The sequence below is a fragment of the Protopterus annectens genome, chromosome 9.part0 (assembly GCF_019279795.1).
Source record: "Protopterus annectens isolate FY-2018-M chromosome 9.part0, PAN1.0, whole genome shotgun sequence".
In the NCBI taxonomy this organism is placed as follows: domain Eukaryota; kingdom Metazoa; phylum Chordata; order Ceratodontiformes; family Protopteridae; genus Protopterus; species Protopterus annectens.
This window is the reverse complement of record NC_056743.1, coordinates 470,101,727-470,128,066: the sequence shown is the minus strand read 5'-3', so window position 1 is coordinate 470,128,066 and position 26,340 is coordinate 470,101,727. Positions and strand designations below refer to the sequence as shown.

Sequence of the window (26,340 nt, the reverse complement as noted above, 5' to 3'; positions counted from 1 at the left end):
TGTTGTATAAATCGCTCTCTCTCTGGTTTTTTTTTTTTATCTGGATGATGCTACAACCAGTTGTGTTTGTTTGCTTCAACTTTGTCTAGATGTTATTTGATGATTCATACTGGAACCTACAAGTGCAAACACATACACACATTCACATAAATAGGTATTTTATATACATATATATGCTATATATATATATATATATATATATATATATATATATATATATATAAGCACTAACGAAAAGTTTGAGGGTCTAGGTACAGAGACAGCTGTGTCGATAGGACTTCATCTGAGGTTCTGACACCCTTATCTGGAGAACATGAAGCAGCAGTATCTGCAAAGAGACTGCAGTGGTTTTAAGCATCTTAAATGTCTCAGTTAACTAGGGTTAACTGAAGAGTGCACCAATGAAAGAAGATGAAACTATTGCAGTAGTACTTGTACTTGCCATCTCCAGTTGATAGTTTTATAAGCCTGTGGCTGGAAGCACCATTCTTTCATAGTATGTTTGTCTTAAGAATCTGAATTTACCATAATCTTGCATGAAGTACTAGGATTAATAATTTGTTTACCACTTTCTTGTAGATTAGAAGACTCATGCAGGGCTTATTTGATCTGTTTGGAAAAAGAAGCATCCGTGGAAGTGAGAAAATATAAACAAAACTTAAGAGATATTTGAAAAGTTTAAAAATGAAATATGGACATGGGAAAGAAGGAGAGATTTGGCATGGTGGCAAAGGCATCCGGATATGGACAATTTCACAATAAAAAATAATATTACAAAGAGGGAATGTAGAAAAGAAGATCAGTAAAGTAGAAGTTAAAGAAATAGAAGCTGAAGTTACAGAGTGCCTGTGAAGCGAAGGATTTGGTGTAGAAGGTCCAACATGGGTTACATCACAGCAAGAAGGAGTGAGTCCTCAAAGTAAGGAGAAGCAGGAAGACCAGGAGATGTGAAGAAGAAACATGGACATGGGAAAGAAAAAGAGATTTAATATGGTGAAATATTTATGCAAAGGAGAAAGCAAAACTAACCAGTACAAAAACAGCAGAACCAAAGACATTTGAAGACAAATACAGGCAAAGGAATCTGGATATGGAAAACTTTACAATACAAAAAATAAGAAGACAAAGAGGAAAAGTAGAAAAAGAGATTAGTAATGGAGAAGTTAAAGAAATAGAAACTGAGGTTATGGAGCACCTGTGAAGTGAAGGATTCAGTGTAGAAAATCTAATTCAGGAAGCACCACAACAGGATAGAGCAATGGATATCCAAATTAAGGGGAAACCAGTGGAACAGGAAGCAATTGGTCAGGTGCCATATGAAGACATTTTGGAGCCTTCCACAGGAAACCAGTATAAACATTCACTTGAAGCTGGACAGCAAGGGAAGGAACAGGTAAGTTTGGATACTCTGATGCGATCAGTGTTGAGGAGTGATAGCCCAGTGAGTTCCCATATGACAGAGCAATGGATGGCACAGGATGAAATTGAAGAAAATGTGCCACAGGAAGATGCTATAGAACTTTCTATAGAATGCCTGCAGGAAATGGAAAACAAGGGATGTGCCCTCAGTTTGGAAGAAAATGAGCTAAGAGAAGAGTTGCTTGATTTAATAGACATAATCAGGTATATTAAGATCAATGAAAGAAATAGACTGCAGAATGTCAATAAAACCCCAAAAGTCAGAAGTCTGATAAAACAAATGAATGCAGTAATTCGGACTGTTCACAGAGATCCATGTGATATAACAGAAGTAAACAGGACATATTACTGTGCAGCTAAATTAATAACTGATAAAGTTCTACCACAATAACACTGGGTAGTGAGGGAAAGGAAGGGGAGAAATCGAATACCATCATGGAAATATCGAATAGAGAAAAATATAAAGCAGTGAAGACAAGAAGTGCCACTGTTAGAAGATTATAGAAGAGGGAATAGATCAACAAAAATATTAAGAAAGACAGATGTGATAAAAGGAATGCACAGAATTAGAACAGACTAGGATCTGTTATACACTATTACAAATAAACTAAAAATTTCAGCACAGGTGGAAAAAGGTAGAAGATATGCAGACAAATATAAAGGAACAGTACAAAATAAACAATTCACTGATGACCCCAAAAGGTTTTATAGAGAATTGGGAAACAAGGTAAAAGGAAGTGAAAGACTGCCGAAAAAAGAAGAAATAAATACATTTTGAAGAAGTACCTATGAAGATCCTGTGGAACATAACAAAGATGCTAAATGGATAGAAGAAGTAAAAGAAAGAATAAGAAGTTTAAAGGTACAGGATATAAAATGGGATGAAGTAACAGCCAGAGAGATTGAAAGAAAGTTAAGAAAAGCCACTAACAGGAAAACCCCAGGCTAACTTTTGGTTAATAATATTAACATCTTTGCACAAAATTTAGCCATGAGTAAGAACTATTTATATGCACACCCCGAACAGACATCAACCTGGCTAACACCAGGAAAGACAATGCTCCTAATAAAGAGTGAACCTGCAAGCTACCCTAAAAATTATAGACCAATAACTTGCCTTCCGACTACATATAAACTATACATGGGAATTGATGCTGACAGAGTTTATAGTCATTTAGAAGAAAACTCAATTATGGCAATAGAAAAAAGGGCAATAAAAGAAAGTCATATGGAACAAAGGATCATTTGTTGTTAAATAAAGTCATAGTGGAGACCTGTAAAAAGGGGAAGAATCTAAGTATGGCATGGATTGACTACAAAAAAGCATTTGCTAGCATCCCACATTCATGTATAAAAGAGTGCTTAAAAATGTATAAGCTACACCCTACATGAACAACTACATTGCAGTGACCATGAAACAGTGGCAGACCACTTTGCAATTAAGCCATTACAAATAACAAATTATTATCCCAGGGATAACAATTCAAAGGGGATATTACAGGGTGATTCTCTGTCACCGTTGCTATTCTGCTTTGTCCTTAATCCACTAAACTGTTTATTTAACAGCTTAGGCCATGGCTATAATTTGGCTTCTAGAAAACAAAAAAGTGTAAAGACTTCTCATCTTCTCTTTGTCATTTTGAAACTGTATAGCTCATCAGATGAGGAACTAAAAGCACAACTCCAGGTTGTCAAAACTTTTTCAGATGATATAAGGATGTCATTTTGTCTTGATAAATGTGCAAAAGCAACCTTTAAAGCAGGAACACTGTAGCACTAGGAAAACATCAGTTTGGGACAAGAATGTGAAATAAAAGAACTTGAGCAAGAGGGAGTGTATAAATATTTGGGAATTGATGAAGGATCAACAATAAAACATGAACAAACACAAATAAAACTTAGTAAGGAATACTTTAGAAGACTTAAACTAATCCTGAAAACAACGCTGACATCTAGGAACAAAATCCAAGCTATAAACCAATTTGCTCTTCCTGTCCTAACTTACAATTTTGGAGTGATTGACTGATCCCAAACCATGTTGGATAGATTAGACAGGAAAACAAGAAGGTTGCTTCATGCTCATCAAATTATTTATAAAAATTACTGTATACCAAGCTTATATATTCCCCATTCTGAAGGAGGGAGGGATCTCCTTGAAACTGATTACATGTATAGATCTGCAATCGTGGGACTCCACACATATCTGCTGACCTCACAAGACCCAAACATAGTGAAAGTTTTGAAACACGAAGAAAATAAATCTAAGATAACTTCTCTGCTTAATCTAGCAGAAGCGTATCCGCATCAAGCGGGAATGGAAATCAAACCAGAAGTAGATAAAAATCAGTTAACTGAATGTGCCAAAAAAACAAAAGAAAGAATATAAGGTGAAGGACCAGATGAGAAGGCAAGAAATATGGAAAATCCATAAATATATTTCCAAGTATGGAAAACATCTGGAAGAACCACTTGTTGATCAGGAACAAATGCAGGAATGGTTAAGGAGAGGCAAATACAAACCATGAGATGAAAAGTTAATATTGGAGGCCCAAGATAGTGGGCTACATACACACTGGTTTACAAAGTCCATTGAAGATGTGGGAGAAAAAGACAAATGTAGGTTTTGTAAAACCGAATTGGAAACAGTCGCACACCTTGTTGCTGGTTGTGACATACTAATGGCATAATAATGGTGCAAGACTGTTGCACTGGGGATTGTGCAAACATTATGGTATTGAAGTGGCTGAAAAACACTGGAAACATCAGCCACAAAGCATCATAGAAAATGATGAAGTTTATATCACATGGGATCACCCATTACCAACAGTTCAAAAGATAGATGCTAGAAAACCAGATATAGTGGTCCATGAAAAGAAGACAAAAGTAGCACTGATCATTGAAATTGCCACACCCAGTGACTACAATGTGTTGCATACAGAGAGACACAAAGTCATAAAATATCAGGATCTGAGGCAGAAATGAGAGCAATGTAGAAGAAAGATACTCCAACAGTTCCAACAGTAGTAGGAGCAACGAGTCTTATAAAAAAAGAATCTACAGTCATATTTAGACATGTTACTGATCCATGTAACCCCGTATGAATTGCAGAAGGAATCATTACTGGACACATTGCGGGTGTTGCGAAGAGCACTTTTGGCTAGCATCAAAGATTGAAACAATAGTAATTTCATGAGCTTTAATTGTACTTTGACTTAGGAATGGGGTACATTCCCATCATGGTACTGGAAATCCAAAAGATTTGGAGAAATTAAAGAGATCAGATTGGAAGACATATGTTTTTATCTTAGTAATTACTTGGTTGACAAAGTTCATAGAAGTCATGCTGTGTTTCAGGTAAAACTCTATATATCAGTAGCAAAAGTATCTCTGTTTATTCCCCAGATTTGACAAACAGGTTTTTGGTGAGGGGATATCAAAAAGAGAAAAATTCTTAAAAGCATACAGTTAGCTGATGTTAAGGATATGAAAGAGTTATTGGAATTTTCAGTGACACAGAATGATACGTATCATAAAATATGATTCATTACAACTTTTGTATGCAACATTAGGTCATTACACAATATCATTCATAAATAATGGGATATAATATGAGCTGATCATGATTTGGTAGAAATCCTACCAGTTAAATTTAATTTTACCTATGCAGTGGGTTTAACTATGGGTAGCAAACTAGATTACAATAAGTAATATTTAAATATGATGGGGGAAGAATAGTGGTCACTTGATGGCCAGATCACTAGAGAATGCTTCCCCTGTGGGCGGGGATTGCTCTGCTTGTAAAATTATTAATAAAAGCAAGGAATTTACTTCAGCGAATACTCCAGGGGTGTATGAATACAGAAAGTTAATTACATGTGATTCTGAATGAGTAATATATTTAGTAACTTACTGTTGTTCACCTTTTTGTAGGTAAGACATCTAGGAAATTTAGAACATGACTTTATGAAAATTTAACTGACATTAAATGTTACAAGGAATCCAATGCACTTTTCAAACATATTAATTAAACACCTGACTGCTAATTTTAGATTTGTTGGGATAGATGCAGTACCAGGAAATGGGTTGAATAAATTGGGTTGGAATGATATATTATTAAAAAAAAGCATTTTTGGATTACAAAATTGGGCACATTATATCCACCAGGTGTGAATGAATGCTTAAATTAAATTTGGGATTTTTATTTACTTTTTTAACTCCCCAGATAAGCCATTAGATTTTAGGGCCTTTGCTCTGTCACTTCTTCGTTTCTGCATATCAAGCAAGGTAGCTTTTGTTTAGTTAGCAATGAGGAATATGCTTTGTGATTTAAAGTTTCCAGCTGCAATTGTGACATTAGTATGTTTTGCTGAGGACTGATTTGATTAAACACCTTCAGGAGAGATTTAAGAGTTCTATGACTGACCCAAAGATTTGGCAATCTCTGGGGTAGTTATATTAAATGGGTTGCAGGAGCACAGATGGTTGCATGGATGTTATAACAGATGGTTCTGTTATTTGCTCATTCGGTCTTTATGTGTTAACTGTAAATGCTTTGTTGAGTATGCTTTCAGAGGACTGTCCTATTCCCATTCTGATTCATACTGGGCTTCAGGCTGTTTCTGAATGAGATTACTGGTGTTAACTAGTAGGACCTTGCTGTCTACATACTGCACTGTCTCATTTCTTACATAGATCTTCAGTATTGTGTCAGCATATTAGGAGAAGAACAGGGAGTCTTACCAAGAGTCTAAATGAGGCATAGAGGTCATCCTTGCTGAGAGAGATGCTGCTGACAGTCAGCTGAATGTGTAGGTCCCCAAATTCTGATAATCTATGAAGCAAATAAATTTCCTTGTTGTTCAGACTCATGGCCTCATTCTTTTTGAGTAAATCAGAGCTCCTAACCATAACAAATGCTACTGTTGGATCTAGAATGAGTACTGTAATGCCTTCTTCATCATCCGCTCTTCTGAAAATGTGACTTGTTATTTTAATCAAAACTGTGTATGAAACTGTGAGTCCACAATCTGATATCTATTCAGATGGGTTTCAATCCTGGAAAAAAGAGATCAGGAAGATTTTGTTATATATTGAGGGAGATGCTTTGGCAAAATCTCTTGTACAACTCCCTCTAAGAATTCCTTCAGCCTCAAATCTGTATAATAAAACTGTCCACTTCTAGAATAATTTGAGAAACCTCCTGGAGATGCCTTTGCCTGCTTTGTAGAGGTTGCAACTGAAAATAAATCTGAGTGAAAGGAAGCCGCCAAGGAACAAATTATTGAAAAAGTTTCCATCTGAGAAGGAGGAGAGTCTGGAATCACAGAACTCCATTTCCAGGAACATCTCTACTTACCACCAATAAAGCACTCTTTCCCACAGCAATTCCCTTGAAATGATGACCATCTAAAGGAAAAGCAGTGGTGCAAATGCTATCAAAGAATGGGAACCTTCTTTCAAATGCATGTAGTTTCCAGTGAACTATGGGAAAGCTTTGACACCCTTTGCCTTATTTTAAGACTAATTCTGACAGCAAAGAGAGGTAGAAAAGTGTTCAGTTTTGTGTTGATTCTTAATGCAAGTATTTTCTTGTCTATTAGAATCTTAAGCTGCTTATTTAAAATGCAAAGTATACTGCTGAGATTTGTAAATGAGTGCATGAAGTTTAGATATTGTATTCAAAATACTTCCTACTTCTTACTTTTATCGTCTAGTGACCTATCCTACAGTAAGATATATTGACTGGTTTAAGCAGAGCCAAGACTGGCTTCTTTGGCACATAGATCTAGTGTCCCTCAGTGCTATGTTGATGATAAAAAAAATGCCAATTCTCCGATCTGGCACTCCTCCATAGGAGGAGAAATATCAGGTCCTAATGCCCTACCCCCAGTACTCTATGTGAGAGAAAAAAGGTCTGTTCTCCAATCTTCTGTCTCATTTCTTCTGTCTTAAGGAGGAGCAGCAGGTCCCCAACATGCTCATGCTCTACATGACAGCAAAAACACTCTCTGATCTGATGCTCCTTCCCTCCTAAGGAAAAACGCCAGGTACTAAAGCCCTCTGCCTTTCCTCTTACCCTCATGTTTACATGAGAAGCATATAAATTAAAAAAAAAAGAATTGAGGTGGAACACCATAAACTAGAGCCTGAAGCTCAGATGTCCTGCTGGCAGAGTAAATGGCCACAATAAAACAGCATCTTCCAAGAAAGAAAATTTAAAACAACAAAACCAGATGTTTTGAATTGAGGGCAGGTACAATTGCCACTTATAAAGTTCAAATTACAGTGTTATTTAAAACGCATAAAGATGCATTACCAGGCTATAATTCATACCACACCTTTCAGCCACCAAACCCGGACTGAAACACTAAAGGTGGAGGCGTGTCCATATTCATTAAGGATATCCACACCTCCAAGCTAGTTGCTCAGTATAATGCATCCGAGATTATCCAAGTTCAACTAACTCTGAGAAAAACCGCAATCCAGATTGTAGCTTGCTACAGACCCCCCACCATGCTCCAGGATTCCCACTCCTCTTTTCTTGATACACTGGAAAATATTAAGGTACAACCCAACACTCTAATAATGGGTGATTCCAACTACCCTACCATTAACTGGGAAAACTACTCATGTACCAACTCTTTTGCTCAACGTTTTCTGGAAATCATCAATTGCAATGCCTTGGATCAACTTATCCACACCCCCACCAGGGGCAGCAATATCCTAGACCTGGTCATCACAAACATGGGCGACCGGTGTTCCACACCAGAGGTCAGCTCCTCATTGGTCAGATCCGACCACAAGCTAATCACCCTAGACATTCACATCCCGCTCCCACCCCCCATTAGGAAAACAACCATAAAAAATGTCTCCAAAGCCAACTTCACGCTTCTTAAGACAGAAGTGGCAAACTTCATGACACCCATGCAGATGGAAAATAGAGGTACAACTGCTGAATCCTACACAAATGCACTTTATAAGCACTTACACAAGTGCATGGATCGTGCTATCCCTAACAGAACCAAGATGCTATCCTCCAAAAAAAGGAAGCCAATCTGGTAGTCTTCTGCCATAAACAAACTCTACAACAGAAGAAAGAAACTGTTGCAAAAAAGAGTAAAATCCCATGATTGGAGGAACTCCCTGGTCAGCCTCAGTAAGAAGCTGAGATCCCTCATAAAATCCTCCAAAGCTAGTTATGAAAACAAAATCACCACTGATTCTAAATATAACCACAAAGCATTCTATAGCTATGTCAAGAATCTCAATGGCAACACTCAGATCTGCTCTGAGTTACAGCACAGTGACACTAAATATACAGAACCAACTGATATTGCCAACATCCTGGCAGATAGGTTCAGTGCTAACTTTACCCCCATCTCACCCCCTAAAGGGCCCATCTTTTTACTGGAAGAATGCAAAGTTCCTGTAATCATGACTGCACAGGTAAAAACCTCACTCTTCAAAGCCAAGAACACAGCATCCATGGGATCTGACAGCATCCCAGGCTGCCTTCTACATGATCTACAGAATGAAATGGCACCCCACCTAAGTACTATGTTTAATCATAGCCTCACCTCGGGCTTTGTGCCCATTGAATGGTGCACCATGACAGTTATCCCACTCCATAAAGGGGGGGCCACAACAGACCCCAGGAACTACTGCCCCATTAGCCTGACGAGCCTGGTCTGCAAGGCCATGGAACGTATCATCATGGAACTCATAAACAAAGACATTGGAGATCTCCAAACTCTGGACCCCACACAGTTCGGGTTTGTAAAAGGCAGATCATGTCTCCTAAACCTGATAGACTTCTTTGAAGTAGTCACCAAAGCCATAGATGAGGGTAAGGTGGTTCACACAGCCTATCTAGATCTCGCCAAGGCATTCAACACCATCCCCCACTCTGGAATTATAGATAAACTCACTAAACTTGGTAAAAATCCCTATGTCACAAGATGGGTTGCCAACTGGCTTACTGACAGAACCCACACTGTGAAAGTAGCAGACTCCAAATCAGACTTCAGACCAGTGACAAGTGGAGTACCACAGGGTTCCGTCCTGGGTCCTCTCCTGTTTGGTATCTACTTCTCTGAACAAATTATTGAAAAAGTTTCCATCTGAGAAGGAGGAGAGTCTGGAATCCATTTCCAGGAACATCTCTACTTACCACCAATAAAGCACTCTTTCCCACAGGAATTCCCTTGAAATGATGACCATCTAAAGCAAAAGCAGTGGTGCAAATGCTATCAAAGAATGGGAACCTTCTTTCACATGCATGTAGTTTCCAGTGAACTATGGAAAAGCTTTGACACCCTTTGCCTTATTTTAAGACTAATTCTGACAGCAAAGAGAGGTAGGAAAGTTTTGTGTTGATTCTTAATGCAAGTCTTTTCTTGTTTATTATAATCTTAAGCTGCTTATTTAAAATGCAAAGTATACTGCTGAGATTAGTAAATGAGTGCATGAAGTTTAGATATTGTATTCAAAACACTTCCCACTTCTTACTTTTATCATCAGGTGACCTATCCTACAGCAAGATATATTGATTGGTTTAAGCAGAGCCAAAACTGGCTCCTTTGGCACATAGATCTAGTGCCCTTCAGTGCTATGTTGATGATAAAAAAAAATGCCAATTCTCCGATCTGGCACTCCTCCATAGGAGGAGAAACATCAGGTCCTAATGCCCTACCCCCAATACTCTACGTGAGAGAAAAAAAGGTCTGTTCTCCAATCTTCTGTCTCATTCCTTCTGTCTTGGAGGAGCAGCAGGTCCTCAACATGCTCTACATGACAGCAAAAATACTCTCTGATCTGGTGCTCCTTCCCTCCTAAGGAAAAACGCCAGGTACTAAAGCCCTCTGCCTTTCCTCTTACCCTCATGTTTACATGAGAAGCATATAAATTAAAAAAAAAAGAATTGAGGTGGAACACCATAAACTAGAGCCTGAAGCTCAGATGTCCTGCTGGCAGAGTAAATGGCCACAATAAAACAGCATCTTCCAAGAAAGAAAATTTAAAACAACAAAACCAGATGTTTTGAATTGAGGGCAGGCACAATTGTCACTTACAAAGTTCAAATTACACTGCTATTTAAAAAGCATAAAGATGAAAAAAATATATATGAAATGCTTAACCAACCAGTGTTAGGTCATAGTTCTACCATCCAGAGGGTCATGACAGAAATCCTACAGACATGCTCTCTGACTGGGGAACAACTGGAACTAAAGTCACACAGGTATCTGAAATAGGGCAAGACCTTTAGCAAGCTGTCTATTTGAGGCAGTCCAGGACATCTTTATAATCAGAGAGAACATCTCTTTTACTTAGCAGGATATTTCTATTGATTGGATGACTTGCAAGCTGTATCAATCACCTCTGAAACTTTAGTAAAGGTTTGGCTGAGACAAGGTATATAGAGTCTGCTCCTGAGGTGAACTCCTTCATGCTTCAAGTGAAGATGACTTCTCTGATTTCAACTTGTTTATTTATTTATTATTATTATTATTTGCTAACTGGGCAGGTTGGCTGGTCTAAAAGACCCATTTTCAATCATGATCTAAGCCCTAGAGGTAAATTCAGTTACATAAACAACATAAGAAGTAAATAATACAATAACATGAGGACTTAAGTAGATGAACAAAAGCATAAAAGATTAAACATTGACCCAATTAACTTAAATATATTAAAGGTATTAAAATGATTACATGAACAGAATCATAAAAGTTTAAGCACCAACTGTTACAGTAAACAATGTCATTAAGTTAAATATATCACATGCAAAATAATAAGTGTATATAACATTATGGGAGTCATAAGACATCACTCAAATAAATACAGTAAATCAGCAAAGTGTATTAAAAGGAGACTCTCAATTGTACAAGGGCTGTATCCAGTGTCTCTGAGCCATTTGCATTTGTTTTCATTTAATAAATGGAAAAAAATGCTTTTCTTGAAATTTATAATATCAACTAACCACCTAAAATTTTCAGGGATGGAATCCCAGGAGGGAGGGGCTATTTTGGAAAAAAGCCTCTCAGGAATAGCTAAGGTGAATTGGGCCTACACAACTGTAGGGAGTCGTGAAGAGAATAGCTAGAGTCTCTGGTGGACAATCTGTTAAAAAGGGGAGGACAGCATTTGTGGAGAAAGATCTCACAGGTAAAAGTGTTAAGGAGAAGGAAGGCCCTGGCATTAACTGGAAGCCAGTTTGATTTCTTTAAGGTGGTGCAGTGATGCTCTTTAGAATGTGAGAGGTGAATAAACATTAGGATTTTGTTTTCAGTTGCTTGAAAAAAGTAGTATTTTGGTCAGAGCAGGAAGTAATGGCAGGAGATCCTATTTTAATAGAGGTAGGAATAACACGAATAACAGTTGCTCATCTTGCTTCTGGGCTGAGAAGATTAGATAAACTGGTACAAAAAAAACATTTTTCTTGAGTTAATACCTTGTTTATTAGTGTGCTGACGTGTGGAAGTTTAGATCAGTCCTTGGTATTTCTGCTGTGAAATGAGGGGAGGACAGTTTTTGGGTCAGTACCAGTGACACTGCAGCTATTAATCAGTCTTTGAATAGTATCATACTGCATTACACATATTTTTACTGTGTTGGCATACAATGTATTGAGATGAATCCAATTCCATACTGTAGCAAAGTCTCTCTACAGCTCACTTGAAAGAGTGGATAATATTTTGCTAGCTATAGCAATAACAATATTATCAGCAGGTTGGGAGGTTGGAATAATGCTTCAAATATTTACCTTACAGACACAAGCTACAGGGTTGATTCTCATATGGGGTAGCTGGCTACGCTTAAAGGCTTAAAATGGTCCACAAGGGCAGTTAGCCTTGTACTATCTATGAACCTATGAACTTAAAAAATGCATTTCAGATGAGGAAGATCCCAAGGCAAGTCATTTACAAACATATCTGGAAAACAGAATGGGAGCCAAGAGAGAGTCTAGTGGGACTATCATACCAGTGTTATCTAATAAACAGATATTGTCAAACCCTATTATATAGAAGGAATGTTATGCAAGATATCTACAGAACCAAAGAGTGACCTTGGAAGAAAAGCCAATTTATGTGAGTTTGTGTAATAGACGTGAGTGATCAATGGTATCAAAGACTTTTTTCAGATCTAAGAGTATGGCAGCAGTAAGTTTACTTTGTTCCATGTTGCTCTAAATGTGATCAGCTTGTGATAGTGTCCTGCACTTCTACAGATCTGAAATCACACAGCCATCCTAGTTGCAGTTGAATAAGGATGACTCTTATTTTTTTCTCTGAACTTTGCAATCATGTTTGAAATAAGAATAAACTGAGGGAAGGTGTGTGAGAATCTTCCCTGACAAAGGATTGAAAAGGGATCCATTATCAACTCAGTACTCTGACAGACAGCAGAACAGCAGAACAGTATACTATCATATAGTGAACAGGTTGATCTGCATGTACTCTACTTCTGATCATTACGGACAGGATTCCCAAATACTTAAAAGAGGCCTGACACTGGAGCTCATGGAATCCACCATCACATTCACTTTCCCTGGGGTTTTAAAGTCTATCAAGCTGATACCATGGTCTGTAGCCCACTGCCAGGACTCAGTCATCTATCTGTCCATGGGATATGGCCATGTGCCACCATGTCTCCTCATACACACTACAAATTCATTGTCTGACCACAAACGCCTGTGGTCTCAACACTGTACAAGGCTCAAGCTGGTTTACATGCAGACCCATCTCCTGGTGTCCATTTCTTTGCAACAAGAAGAGTTACTGGTGAGCTCCTCAATCTGTTAAGGAAGAATCCATTACTGGGATTTGTGACATGCTCTGCTGCAATGAGGGAAGCCCCACAATGTAGTTTGGTGAAAACTATCCACTGTTCTACACACAATAAAAAGAGTCTAACACCAAGTAAAAATCCATGGGGGCATGACAGCCTTGGAGCAACTAACTTCTTGCAGTTTAATACATGTGAGCAAACAAAGCTGTGAAAGTCATGGTTGTCATCATTTGTAAAACGTGTAGGAAGGTTGAATCCTGAACCTTCTGCTGTATCCTCAGCAAGGCTAAGAATTCCTCAATCTTCCAAATGAACATGAAATTCTGACACAGAGGAGTGTTCAGTTTTTGCTGCAGTGCAGACAGTCCTTTTAAGGTGGGACTACAGAGGATTTCTGCCATTTTATATAGGCCTACAGAGCTTGTAACTAGGGAAGTGCCCAAGCCTAGGACACTATCAGTAAGTCCATTAACAAGGCCATCAGGATCCAGTCATCTAGACTGTGACTGTGTCCCACACATCTTGGGAACTGAATCACACTTTCTTTACCAAAACAGTTGAATAAGGATGAGTCTTTTGTTGTTCTTCTTCTGCAGGCCTACACATTTTTAACCAGTGAAGTGGCAAAGCTGGAAACACTGTCAGGAAGTCCTCTAATGAGGCCAAGAGGATCCAATCAACCTAATAAGAAGATGTGAATGTTCCTCTCTCTCATAAGGTCTTCACCACAATGGTAACTCAGTGCAAACCTCTTGTGTGAACTACAGATAATGATGTAAAAAAAGAGTTTTGTGTCCAGCAACAGTATCTAGACACAGTATGGTAAAATGGGAATGGTTCACTGAGAGTCAAAATCTGGAATTTAATATAGCAAATCTGCACCCTGAAGTTAGATCCAGAATGCGACACAAATCTCTTATTTTCTCTGGATGAAGGAATAATGGAGGTACAGTGCTTTACTTTCTCCAAAGTAAGAACATGTTCTAATAATAATTCTGAAATTCAGTACAGACCTTATCAAAGGGTGTTATAACACCTTTAAACCAAAAACTGCACACCCTGGAAACACTTCTATCACTGGAAGATGTAGATGGTTGTGCAGTCACAGAAACCTGGTTCAATGCCTCAGGGGTTCCCTGGACTTGCAAGGCTACAATGGCTTTCACATCTTCAGAATGCAAAACAAATGTGTGAAAACTAAGGGAGGTGGTGTCTCTATCTATATTAAAGATAAATTCGCCTCTCGTCTAGTTAGACTGGACACCTCCATGCAGTTACTCCACTTTCAGGTTATTGTGGGTAAGACCCTCATCCAAGTCATAGCCAGTTATAGATCCCCCTCCATGGGTCATAATGCGCACAATGCCTATTTGACCAAACTGGAGTCAATCCAAATATCCCCGAACACTCTGGTTATGGGGGATTTCAATTATCCCACTATCAAATTGGAAACCTACTCTAGCCCTAACTCACTAGTGCAAAATTTGCTTGACTTTGTTAACTCAAATGCCCTGGAACAAATTGTTCATACCCCAACAACAGGAACAAACATACTAGATGTGGTCCTTACTAACATGTCAAACAGATGCACTGCCACAACTGTCAGACCCTCATTAGTTAAATCTGACAAAAACCAGTCACCTTCAAGCTGGCACTAACACCAGAACTCACAAAGGGCGAAATCAGACAAAAGTACAGTTGTGTATATTTACCACAAATGTAGATGATCGAGTGTATTCACTGTTGCAGTCATCACACTTGGGTTATCTGCTTGCAGGTAGCCCTCAGTCGGCCAGAATACCAGAGACTTAGTATTTCTGTGTCGGTTGCTGTAGCTCCAGGACTGATGTCAGGTCGTCAGGGGTGTAAAAACAGGCAGCCGACGCCATTACATCAGTTTTTTTTGCCCCAAATGTCAGGGGCCCCCAATAGGGAGCTAAGTTATGGTGGAAAAAACACCACCAGTATAAAGTAAATACCAATAGCCCTGTAAAGGGTGAGTAATAGAGATAGAGAAGGAGAGAGAGAGAGACAGAGAGAGAGATTGAGAGAGACAAGAGAGAAGAGAGAGGAGAGAGAGGAGGAGAGAGAGAGAGGGAGAGAGAGGGAGACAGAGAGTGACAAGGGGGCTGGAGGGTGGGAAACCAGGACTGCAACAGTGAATACACTCGAACATTTACATTTATGGTAAGTGTACACCTGTACTATGTTCCTCGTGTTTCACTGTTGCAGTCATCACACTTGGGTTGAATCCAAAGCTGAAGAATGGGTGGAGGCAGTCAAGAAGAGCTAGGGCTGGCAAGTATGCCCTGCAGGGCTGCTGTTGCAAAACCCGCCATGGATTTGGAAAAGATAGGCAGGTGGTAATTCTTGGTGAATGTGTGTACAGAACTCCAGGTAGCAGCTTCCAGAATGTCCCTGGTAGGGACACTTCTGAGAAATGCTGTAGCGGTAGAAGTTGCCCTAGTGGAATGCATTCTGTCCACCTGAGGGGTTGGTTTCCCATGGCGTTTGTAACAGAAATGGATACAGTGTGCTATCAATTTGGAAATTGTTTGTTTAGATATAGCCTTGCCCTCTGTCCCTGGTGCAAAACTGACTAGTAACTGGTCAGATTTCCTGAAGGGTTTAGTCCTATCAAGGTAGAATCTGAGCTGTCTGTGCATGTCTAAAGAGTGCAGGATCCTTTTCCCCCTTATTTTGAAGATTAGGAAAGAATGTTGGCAAATGGAAAGATTGCTTGAGAGCTACACTGGACACCACTTTAGGCATAAAAGTAGGGTTAGTCCTGAGGGAGACCCTGTCAGCATGAAAAATAATGAAGGGTTCTACAGCCATAAGTGCTTGTAGTTCAGACACTCTTCTAGTTGATGTGATGGCCAGAAGCAAAGTTGTTTAACAAGAGAGGAATTTTAACTCTGCTGATACTGCAGGCTCAAAGGGGGGAGGGGTAGCGTGAGCTTTTCCAGTACAAAGTTAAGGTCCCAAACAGGGGTGGGGGCTCTCCTTGGTGGCCTTAAGTTGTTGTCCCCTCTCAGGAACTGTTTGATGAAAGGGTGAGAGAAGACAGGTGGCTCAGTGTTGTAAGAAGCCAAGATGGCAGAGGCATGGATCTTAATGGAAGAGAAGGATAGGCCTCTGTGGAATAGATCTGCTAGGTAATCCAGGATTAGAGGTAAGGAGGGTAGTGCTGTGTCCGCTCCTTTAGACTGAATCCAGGAACAATACCTTTTCCACTTATCAGCATAGGATTTCCTTGTACTGGTTCTTCTGGCTTCAAAAATGACGTCCAGCACCTGCTTGCTTAGGCTGGTCACAGGGGGAGAATTCAAGGAATAAGCTAGGCTGCAAGGTTCAGGGTTTGCAGTTGGGGATGCAAGATCTGTCCATCCTGCTGAGTGAGGAGGGTTGGGATCTGGGGTAGGTGCGATGGTGGCATCGGTGACAGGCTGCCAGTAGTGGGTACCAGTGCTGGCGTGGCCAGTCTGGGGCAGTTAGGATTGCCCTTGGTCTGTCCTGTCTTATCTTGAGTAATATTCTTGTAAGGAGAGGCAGAGGGGAAAAGCATAGACTGAGAGGTTTACCCAGTGGAATGATAAGGCATCCACTTTCCGGGCCCTGCTGTGAGGTGTCCTTGTGCAGAATTTGCTGATTTGGTGATTGTATGGGGAAGCAAGAAGGTTCACCTCTGGGGTCCCCCATTTCTGGGTTAGAAGGCTGAAAGTGCTAGGGTCTAATTGCCACTCATGTGGGTCTAGGAGATTTCTGCTTAAGTCGTCTGCCAGAGAGTTTTGTTTGCCTGGCAGGAATTGATCTTGCAGATAAATATGCATATCCAACGCCATGTTCCACAGGGTCATGGCTGGCCTGCACAGTGGGTAAGAGTGGGTTCCCCCCTGCTTGTTGATGTACCACATAACTGTGGTGTTGTCTGTTATTACTTGCAGGGGTCCTGGTGAGAGTAGGGATCTGAAAGCTGTCAGGGTGTGCTGTACAGTTAGCATCTCTTTTTGGTTGATGCACAGATGAATTTGACTTGGGCTCCAGTGGAGCTGAATGCACTTGTCATCCAGTTGTGCTCCCCAGCCATAGTCTGATGCATCTGTGGTTAGGGTCTGGGTGGTGTGGGGTTTAGTAAAGGGAAGTCTGGTTGCATGCTGCTGCTCACCAAAGAAACTCTGTCCTTAGACAAGGTATGAGAGGTATGACTGTTTCCAGGTCCCGAGAATGTTGACACCATTTAAGTACCACTGAAGTTTCCTCATATGCAGTCTGGCATATGGAATTAGTAGGATGCAAGAGGCCATGAACCCCAGGGCCTGCAGGATTTTCCTTGTGGATAGCTGGGTTCTGGTGGCCATTTGAGCGAAGTAGCCTGTCAGATAGGCTTGTTTTTCTGGAGTAAGGAATGCCATCTGGGATGCTGTGTCCAAGCTTGCTTCCAGGAATACAATCTTTTGACTGGGGACTAGTTTTGATTTCTTTACATTGATCATGTATCCCAGGGAGGTTAGAAGGTTCTTTACAAATGTCAGGTGCTGCAACAGCTGTTCCCAACTGTCTGCCTGAATCAGGCAATCGTCCAAGTATGGGCAAATTTGAATTTTCTCTGTCTGCAATAAGCAATGGCTGGAGCCAAGTATTTTTTGAATACTCTGGGAGCAGTGGATAAGCCAAAGGGAAGTGCAGAGAACTGATAATGCATAGATCTTGCCCTGAAACGTAGATATTTCCTGCATGATTCCCTGATAGGGATGTGCAGATAGGCTTATTTTAGGTCTAGGGTGGCTAACCAGGCATCTTGGACAGCATAGGAAGAAGCTGCTGAAGGGTGAGCATTTTGAATTTTTGTACCAGCAGGAAGGTGTTTAAAATGGAAAGATCTATGATTGGGCACCAAGTGCCCTCTTTTCTGGGTACCAGGAAAAGTCTGGAATAAAACTCTTGACCTATCTGTTCTGCAGGAACAGGTTGGATTGCCCTTATGGAGAGCAGGGATTGAACTTGGTTTTGTGCCTCTGCCCACTGGTTTGGAGGAAGTTCTGGGAACCCTTTTGTGGTTGGCAGTGTGTGGAAGTAAAATTTGTACCCCTGGGATACAATGTTGAGGACCCATCGGTCTTCGGTGATGGAGGTCCAGGTTTTTGCATGGTGGGCAAGTTTTCCTCCTAGGGGCCTGAGCAACTGGGCAGAGGTAAGGAGTGGAGTTGAGAAGTCAATGTGAATTCTATCCATAAGGGGGTGGCTTAGCACTCCCTGTTTTAGAAGTGGATGTACTCCATTGCTTAGATCTCTGCATACCCTGAGATTGTAACCTGGGGGGTCTGTTTCCCCTGGGTTTAGTTTGAGATGGCCTTGAGGGGGCTGGAAAGGACAAATGTTTTAAGGGGCAATGCCTACTGAATATTGGAGGCTGCACCTGCAAAAAAGCTTTTTCTTCCATCTTTTTTAGAACCTCTTCTGTTTTGGTGCCAAACAAATTGTCCTTATTCAAAGGAGCATCTAGTAATTTTGATTTGACATGGTCTGGCAAGGTCTGTTCCTTAAGCCAAGCATGCCTTCTCAGTACAGAACTAGTGACTGCTGCCCTGCAAGATGCTTCTAGGGCATCAAAGCCACACTGCAATGTATGCTTGCTGACTTGGCTTGCAGAATGCATAAGCTCCTGTAATTCATTTTCTGCACAGTCTGTAAAGGTAGATAATTGTTGCTTAATAAGTTCCATAATATGTTGCTGGTATTTCAGTATGTGAAACTGGCAATTCAATGCCCTAATGGCGAGATTTTCACTTTCTGCACAGTCTGTAAAGGTAGATAATTGTTGCTTAATAAGTTCCATAATATGTTGCTGGTATTTCAGTATGTGAAACTGGCAATTCAATGCCCTAATGGCGAGATTTGCAGAGGTGTATACTTTTTTATCCCATCTGTCTAAAGCTTGGGAATCCCTGTCCGAAGGGACAGCTGTAGTTGCTTTTATACTTTTAGGCCCTTGAGAAATTACCTCTGGGTCAGCAGTAGAAGTTTTGAAAAGAAATTTGTGAGATTCAGGGACTCTGTAGTACCTGTCTAGTTTCCTTGGAGCAGGAGGTAAAGTATCAGAAGTTAGACTGGATTCCATAAAGACATCATCCACAACATCCAGAACTGGAGGGATAGCTAAAGGTCTATGTTGTGGCAAATCTAAGAATTCTCTGAGTCTCTTTTTGGACTGAGGATAATCCTCGTATTCCTAGTGGAAATGCTCTCTTAAAGTATGTAGGGTTTCATCAAAAGAAAAATCCTCTGGAGGGGAAGCCGAAGGAATGGATTCCTCTGCATCTGAATCCTCATAAGCAGGTAAAGACAAGTCTTCATATTCAGAAACCTCAGAGTTGTCGGACTCTTGGTCAGTTAAAGCTGCTGGGGACAGGTCTCTTTTTCTCTTAGCAAGGGAAGGCTGGCTTTCCCTAATCAGCATGATCAGGTCTTCTGCCATTTTAAGCATCTGAGATTGTGGCAAGGAAGCAGGTGCTTGAGATTGGGTCATCGGTTTTTTAGGCGTAGCTCATACTCTTGGCCTTAGAAATGCGCTAGTTTTAGACAGAACTGAAGATGTGAAAGAAGTTGTCAGTTTGTGTCGAATATTGGTAATGCGAAGAACTTCCTCAGAAGCCGGTGCCTGCACAGTGGCTCCAGACCCATCCAAGGTAGAGACATCTGCAGGGTCCATAGTCAAAGAAGAGTCTCGTGGCATACCGGACTTCGAACAGGTCTCGGTAGTGGCTTGCGAATCCATCAAAGCGGGCATCAGGGGCTGCGAAAGTACCTCACTGAGTACCAGCAAACTGGCGACTAGCTTAACAGAAATGGCGTCGGCAGTTTTGGACCTGTGCAGTCTGTCTCTGTCTTTATCCTTACATTTTTTCGGAAGATCGGTAGTTGGATGGCTTAACGAAGCCATTTTGGAATACAGAGATCAGCAGCGAAAGTATTTAGCGACAATAAGGGCCCAACAATGAATAGTTCAGGTGTTGAATAAAGCACAAAACCGACAGCAAGGTACGTAGTGGTCTGGGCCTAAGCAGGTGACGCAGTAAGAATGGAAATCTTGGTGTGCTATTTGCTTTCCACAGGCGAGACAATTGTTAACTTTTTCTGACATCGGTTAGAGCAAGAAAAAAGGATCCTCAACAGGGTACTTAGCATTAGAAGACTTCAGAATGATTCAATTCAGAAATGAAAACTCAGGTAGCAGCCGACTGGCAACTCGTGCAAACTGCTTCTGCTTCGGGCTCCTTGGCAAGAAAGACTGATGTGATGGCGTCGGCTCTCTGTTTTTATACCCTTGATGACCTGATGTCAGTCTTGGAGCAACAGCAACCGATGCAGAAACACTAAGTCTCTGGTATTCGGGCTGACTAAGGGCTACCTGCAGGCAAATAACCCAAGTCTGATGACTGCAACAGTGAAACATGAAGAACATAAAACTTCATCAAGGCAAATTACACCCTCCTAGGGGAAGGTATAAATGCATTCCTAGCCCCACCCCCAGCTGGAAGGGGTAACTACATCAAAGCTTACTCTAAAGCCCTGTACAATCAGTTGCTTAAGTGTATAGACTCTGGTGTACCAGAAAGAATCAAAGCTACAGCCCCAGGTAAAAACAAGCCACCCATGGGGGATATGCAGCACAAACAAACTTTACAATAGAAGCAAAAAGTTGCTATCCAAAAAAAAACAAAGGTGAGGCCCCAACAATGGGAAAACACCCTCCTTAGCCTCAGCAGGCAAATAAGGCAACACGTCAAATCCTCTAAGGGCATCTTTGAGAAAAACTTAGCAAGCACAGCTTTTACAGCTATGTACATAGTCTAAAAGGTAGAACTCAAGCATGTGCAAAACTAGCGACTAACGGTATCACACATACTGACCCCACATAGATAGCAAGCTTGCTAGCATACAGGTTTTGTAAAAATTTCACTCCCTTATCCCCTCCAAACTTATCACAATCCTTGCCCCCCTACCACCCTACATATCTGAAGAGCAGATCATTAAAGCCTTGCCTGAGGCAAAAAACACAGCCTCTATGGGAGCAGACAGCATCCCAGGCTATCTTCTAAACAGGCTAAAACATGAATTAGCATCACCATTAAGTACCCTTTTCAGTCATAGCCAACCACAGGCTTTGTTCCTGCAGAATGGAGGACAGCAACGGTTATTCTCCTCCACAAAGGTGGCCTGCCAACAGACCAGGGGAATTACAGACTCATAAGCCTGTCCAGCCTCATCTGTAAGGCCACGGAATGTATTATTATAGACCTCATAAATAAAGACATAGGCAAGCTCCATACCCTGGATCCAACCCAATTCAGCTCTGTCAAGGGCGGATCCTGCTTTTTAAATCTGTTGTATTACTTCAAAAATTTAACCAGGGCCAATGACGAGGGTAACTCTGTGCACACAGCATACCTCAACTTGGCAAAGGCTATCAACACAATCCCACACTCAGGCATTACCAGTAAACTTAGCAAACTGAATGTAAATCCCTTTGTTGTAAGATGGGTTGCCAACAGGCTCACAAACCAGTCACACACTACCAAAGTGGGTGACTCCACATCAGCCAGCAGACATGTCACCAGTGGGGTGCCCCCTACTGTTTGGTATGTACTCAGAAATTCAGGCCAAAACTTTGGGGTTGTGGTTGACCAAGTTTGTAGATGACTGCAAACTAAGTGCAATTATTGAATCCCCAAACGATGTCAGTATACTCTATGAGGGTTTTACGCAGACCGACTGCTGCCTTAGACATGGTCTCAAACTGACTGCTAAGAAATGTATTATCAGCAAAAGCAATGTCCCTTCCCTCTATCAAATTAACAATAAGTCACCTAACAGTAAGACGTTGTCCTGTTCGATTCTCAGCTAAAGCATCTTCTGTGTGGAGACTTGCGTGAATGGGCGTACCTTCGTTGAAGGTTGTGCATCAGGGCTGGCAACTCGGTATGTAAAAATCCACTGCCAATCATTAGGGGACCGGAGTTCCGCTGTGGTGACCCCTAACCGGGAAAAGCCGAAAGATACAACAACAACCTTAAGTACCTATGAAGTGGTAAGGGATCTGGGATCACAAGTTTACTGTGACCTTAATTTTGACCACCATGTGTCTAATATAGTAAGGAAGGCTTTCTATGCAGCATACTTGATTAGTAAAGACAGCACCATGAGGGCAAAGGGGGTTATAATCCTTCTATACTCGGCACTAATTGGCTCCATAATTGAGTATAACACCGCCTTTGGCATGTACTGTATAAAGCACCTGCAGCAATTGGCAAGATCTCTGAGGTTTCTAACAAAGAAGATCAAGAGACTTCAGCACTTGCCTTACATAGACCAACTAAAGTCCCAGTCACTATACTCTGTATCACATAGACTTCTTAGGGGAGATTAATGTGTGGCTTACAGAGCAATCTCAGATCCAAACCTAATGAACTTACTGCACATCCGTAAATCAAATGGGACTAGAGCTACCCATTCCAGGGACCTAAATATGGTCTGCAACTTAAATAGGACATGTTGGAGGGACAGATTTGTCCCCCAGTTGACTGCTGTGTCTTTGGAATAGTCTACTAATTCATGTGAAACAAAGCATTTCTATGACAAAGTTCAAAAAAGAACCTGGACGAGTGGATGGGACACTGTAAATTCTTACCAGTAATAGTACCCACAACCCTCCTCGACATGGGAGTCATTATTAAATGCAATCCTGGATATTGACTAGCGTATCTATGGTATTACATTGGGATGAAATGGCTAGGCTTAAAATAACCTCTGGGTTGATAGCCCAGTAAACTCCTATGATCCTATGAACACAGCCTGATCCCTGTGTGGAGCTGTTTGTTTGGAGTGAATCTAACAATCTTGCCTACAAGTTGTCTTGGAGGACTTAAGGAGCTGCTAATGCGCTGTTTCCTGTGGTTCAGTGGTGCAAGGTTTGATTCCCTCAGCCTCTATTGCTTAACTGTGTGACTCTGAGCAAGTCACCTAACCAGACACTGCTCCTGGGTTAAGTCTGAAAAAGGTCCATGGAAATCAGTGCTGTACCCCAGAAAACAAACAAACAAATAAATAAATCTAATTCATGCTCACCATGGTTCTCCAAGTTCTAGCTCAGAAAAATTGTACAAGACAGGTAAAACTGTGAATGCTAAGCTGATGGAATTCTCCTCCTCAGGGACTTTGCTACCAGAGGCGATGGAGGTAACACTGTCCAGTTTTTAGGGGTCTTCCTTATTATACTCATGGGGCTGCCTTTTAAAGAGGAATGAGGAGATCTAGAAGGGGAAGAAGATGGAATTGAGGGCTATTATAAATACCCTTCATTCTGTTCTATGCATATTCCCACTAATGGAGTCAAGTCCTCAGCCAGTTACACTAAGGCCTAAAAAGGAGGATGGCACTCGTACAGAGGTAGCCAGGTTAGTCTGCTAAACCCATCCTTGAAATAGAAGAGTTTAAGTCAAATGATCCTGTGGAAAGACACACCTGGCATAACATCAACATGGCCAAATAAAAGCCCACTCTACATGCAGTATTAAGCCACTTTTGCTGATTCACTCTGATCCCACACTTCTATTGTCTGATCTAATAGGGAGGAGTGGAACCTTGACAGGTGTGACAAATAGCTGAGGGACCTAAGTCTCAAAGTGGCACATAAGAATAATCTTCTTGTCATTCTCTCTTACAGCCATACGCTTCTTATCAGGTGGTAAGTTGGAAAGGTTCTGTCATCTCTGAGACATATGCACGACTGTTGAGGAAAAAAGAGATCATATAGGAAACTGACTACCTTAAGATTCTTGTTTAGGATATTAACTTTGCTTCATCCAGTGCTTACAGAGGGCATTAACCTTCCATGGAGCAGAGAGAGCAGAGTCTAGAGGTTTCCAGAATGTTCTTCAAGACTGTCTCCAGGAGTGAGATGAAGCAGCATCCTATATCATTGCTAACACATATATTGATTAAGGTATTTTAGGGGTGGTGGAGCTGCAGGCCATTCCATAGCAAACATCATTGGCTTCAGACTTTCCTCAAGGAATGGGTAATTTGGGGAGGGCAATGGGGGGGTGCCATTATCTTTATATCATAGAGGTTGGGAGGTTGGTATAATGGTTAAGGTGTTTACCTTACAGACACAAGGTGCAGGGTTTGATTCTAATGGCCCACAAGGGCAGTTAGCCTGATACTAATCTATTCCGTGCTGTGTACTACATGAACTACAAAATGAAGTGGCACCTCACCTAAGTGTCATGTTTAATCATACCCTCACATCAGGCTTCATGCCCACTGAGTGGCGCACAGCTACAGTTATCTCACTCCACAAGAGGGGATCCACCTTGGATCCTGGGAACTACTGCCCCATCAGTTTGACGAGCCTGATCTGCAAGGCCATGGAATGTATTATCATGGAACGTATAAACAAAGACATTGACAACCTTAAAACACTGGACCCCACCCAGTTTGGGTTTGTGAAGGGCCTATCTTGTCTCCTGATTGACTTCTTCGAATCAGTCTCCAGAGCTGTGGACGAGGGTAAGGCAGTCCACACAGCCTATCTGGACCTCGCCAAGGCCTTTGACACCATCCCCCACTCTGGAATCATAGATAAACTTACTAAGCTGGGCATTAATCCCTGCATCACTCGATGGGTTGCCAACTGGCTTACTGACAGAAAATACAGTTTTGTACCTACCATAAATGCAGATGTTCGAGTGTTCAACCTGCTGCAGTCATCACACTTGAGTTATCCTGTCGTCAGGCATTTGGCCAGAATTCCAAAGTCTTGGTCTGGCGTCGGTTGCTATCGCCTCTTCCCTGACGTCAGTGCGCCAGGGGTATATATATTGCAACCGATGCCATTTTCTTTAGTTTTTCTTGCCCCAGGTGTCAGGTGCCCCCAAAAAGGTGGTCAGAAATTATTACCAAAATGAATAACCACAGCACAAACACAAAATCCCTTCAGCTATAAGCAAATACATCAGTAAGGCATAGAAGAGATTTAGCCAGTAGATCAGAGGGGATGGAGGGTGGGTAACCTGGACTGCAGCAGGGTGAACACTCGAACATCTACATTTATGGTAGGTACAAAACTGCACTATGTTCATCGTGTTACCCTGCTGCAGTCATCACACTTGGGTTGAATCCCAAAGCTAAGGTAGGGGGGAGGTATCATAGAGGGCAAGTGGAGGCTATAAGGCCCTGCAGAACTGCAGTGGCGAAGCCCGCCCTGGACTTAGAGTAAAGAGGTAAGTGATAGTGTTTGGTGAAGGTGTGTACAGAACTCCAAGTTGCAGCTTCTAAAATTTCCTTGGTTGGAACCCCCCTGAGAAAGGCTGTAGAGGTAGCTGTAGCCCTGGTAGAGTGGGATCTAATGGTAGCAGGAACTGGTTTCCCATGATGTGTATAACAGAAACGTATGCAATGACCTATCCATTTAGAAATGGTTTGCTTTGAAATAGCCTTCCCTTGAGAAGCTGTAATATAGGATACAAAGAGCTGGTCAGATTTTCTGAAAGCCTTAGTTTTGTCCAAATAGTAACGAAGCTGCCTGTGAATGTCCAAGGAATGCAGGAGTCTCTCACCTTTGTTCTGTGGATTGGGGAAGAAGGTGGGTAAGTGGATGGTTTGATTTAAAGCTACACTGGAAACCACCTTAGGCATAAAGGAAGGATTAGTTCATAGAGAAACTCTGTCTTGATGAAAAATGAGGAAAGGTTCCACTGCCATTAGTGCCTGTAGCTCTGAGACTCTTCTAGCTGAAGTTATTGCTAGGAGCAGGGCAGTCTTCCATGATAGGAACTGTAGATCTGCAGTGAAAGCTGGTTCAAAGGGAGGTAGCGTTAGTTTTTCCAGAGCAAAATTGAGGTCCCATGTTGGTGCAGGAGCTCTCCTAGGTGGTCTAATGTTTTTTGCCCCTCTGAGGAACTGCTTTAGAAGAGGATGTGAAAAAAAAGGTGGATCCATGTTGTAGTGAGCTGAAATAGCCGAAGCATGGATTTTAATTGAGGAAAAAGAAAGTCCTTTGTGCAACATCTCAGTTAAATACTGTAGAATGTGAGGCATGTGAGGTTGAATTGTGTCTTGGCCTTTAGCTTGGTT

At 41.3% G+C, this 26,340-nt stretch overlaps 2 protein-coding genes across 3 annotated transcripts in view; both read right to left on the bottom strand.

Moving 5' to 3' along the window:
- Positions 1 to 26,340, bottom strand: part of MAK16 (MAK16 homolog) — a 1,440,501-nt gene that overhangs the window by 588,138 nt on the left and 826,023 nt on the right. The gene's annotated exons all lie outside the window — the stretch shown is intronic.
- The window catches only part of RNF122 (ring finger protein 122), a 493,201-nt gene that overhangs the window by 112,193 nt on the left and 354,668 nt on the right, over positions 1 to 26,340 (bottom strand). The gene's annotated exons all lie outside the window — the stretch shown is intronic.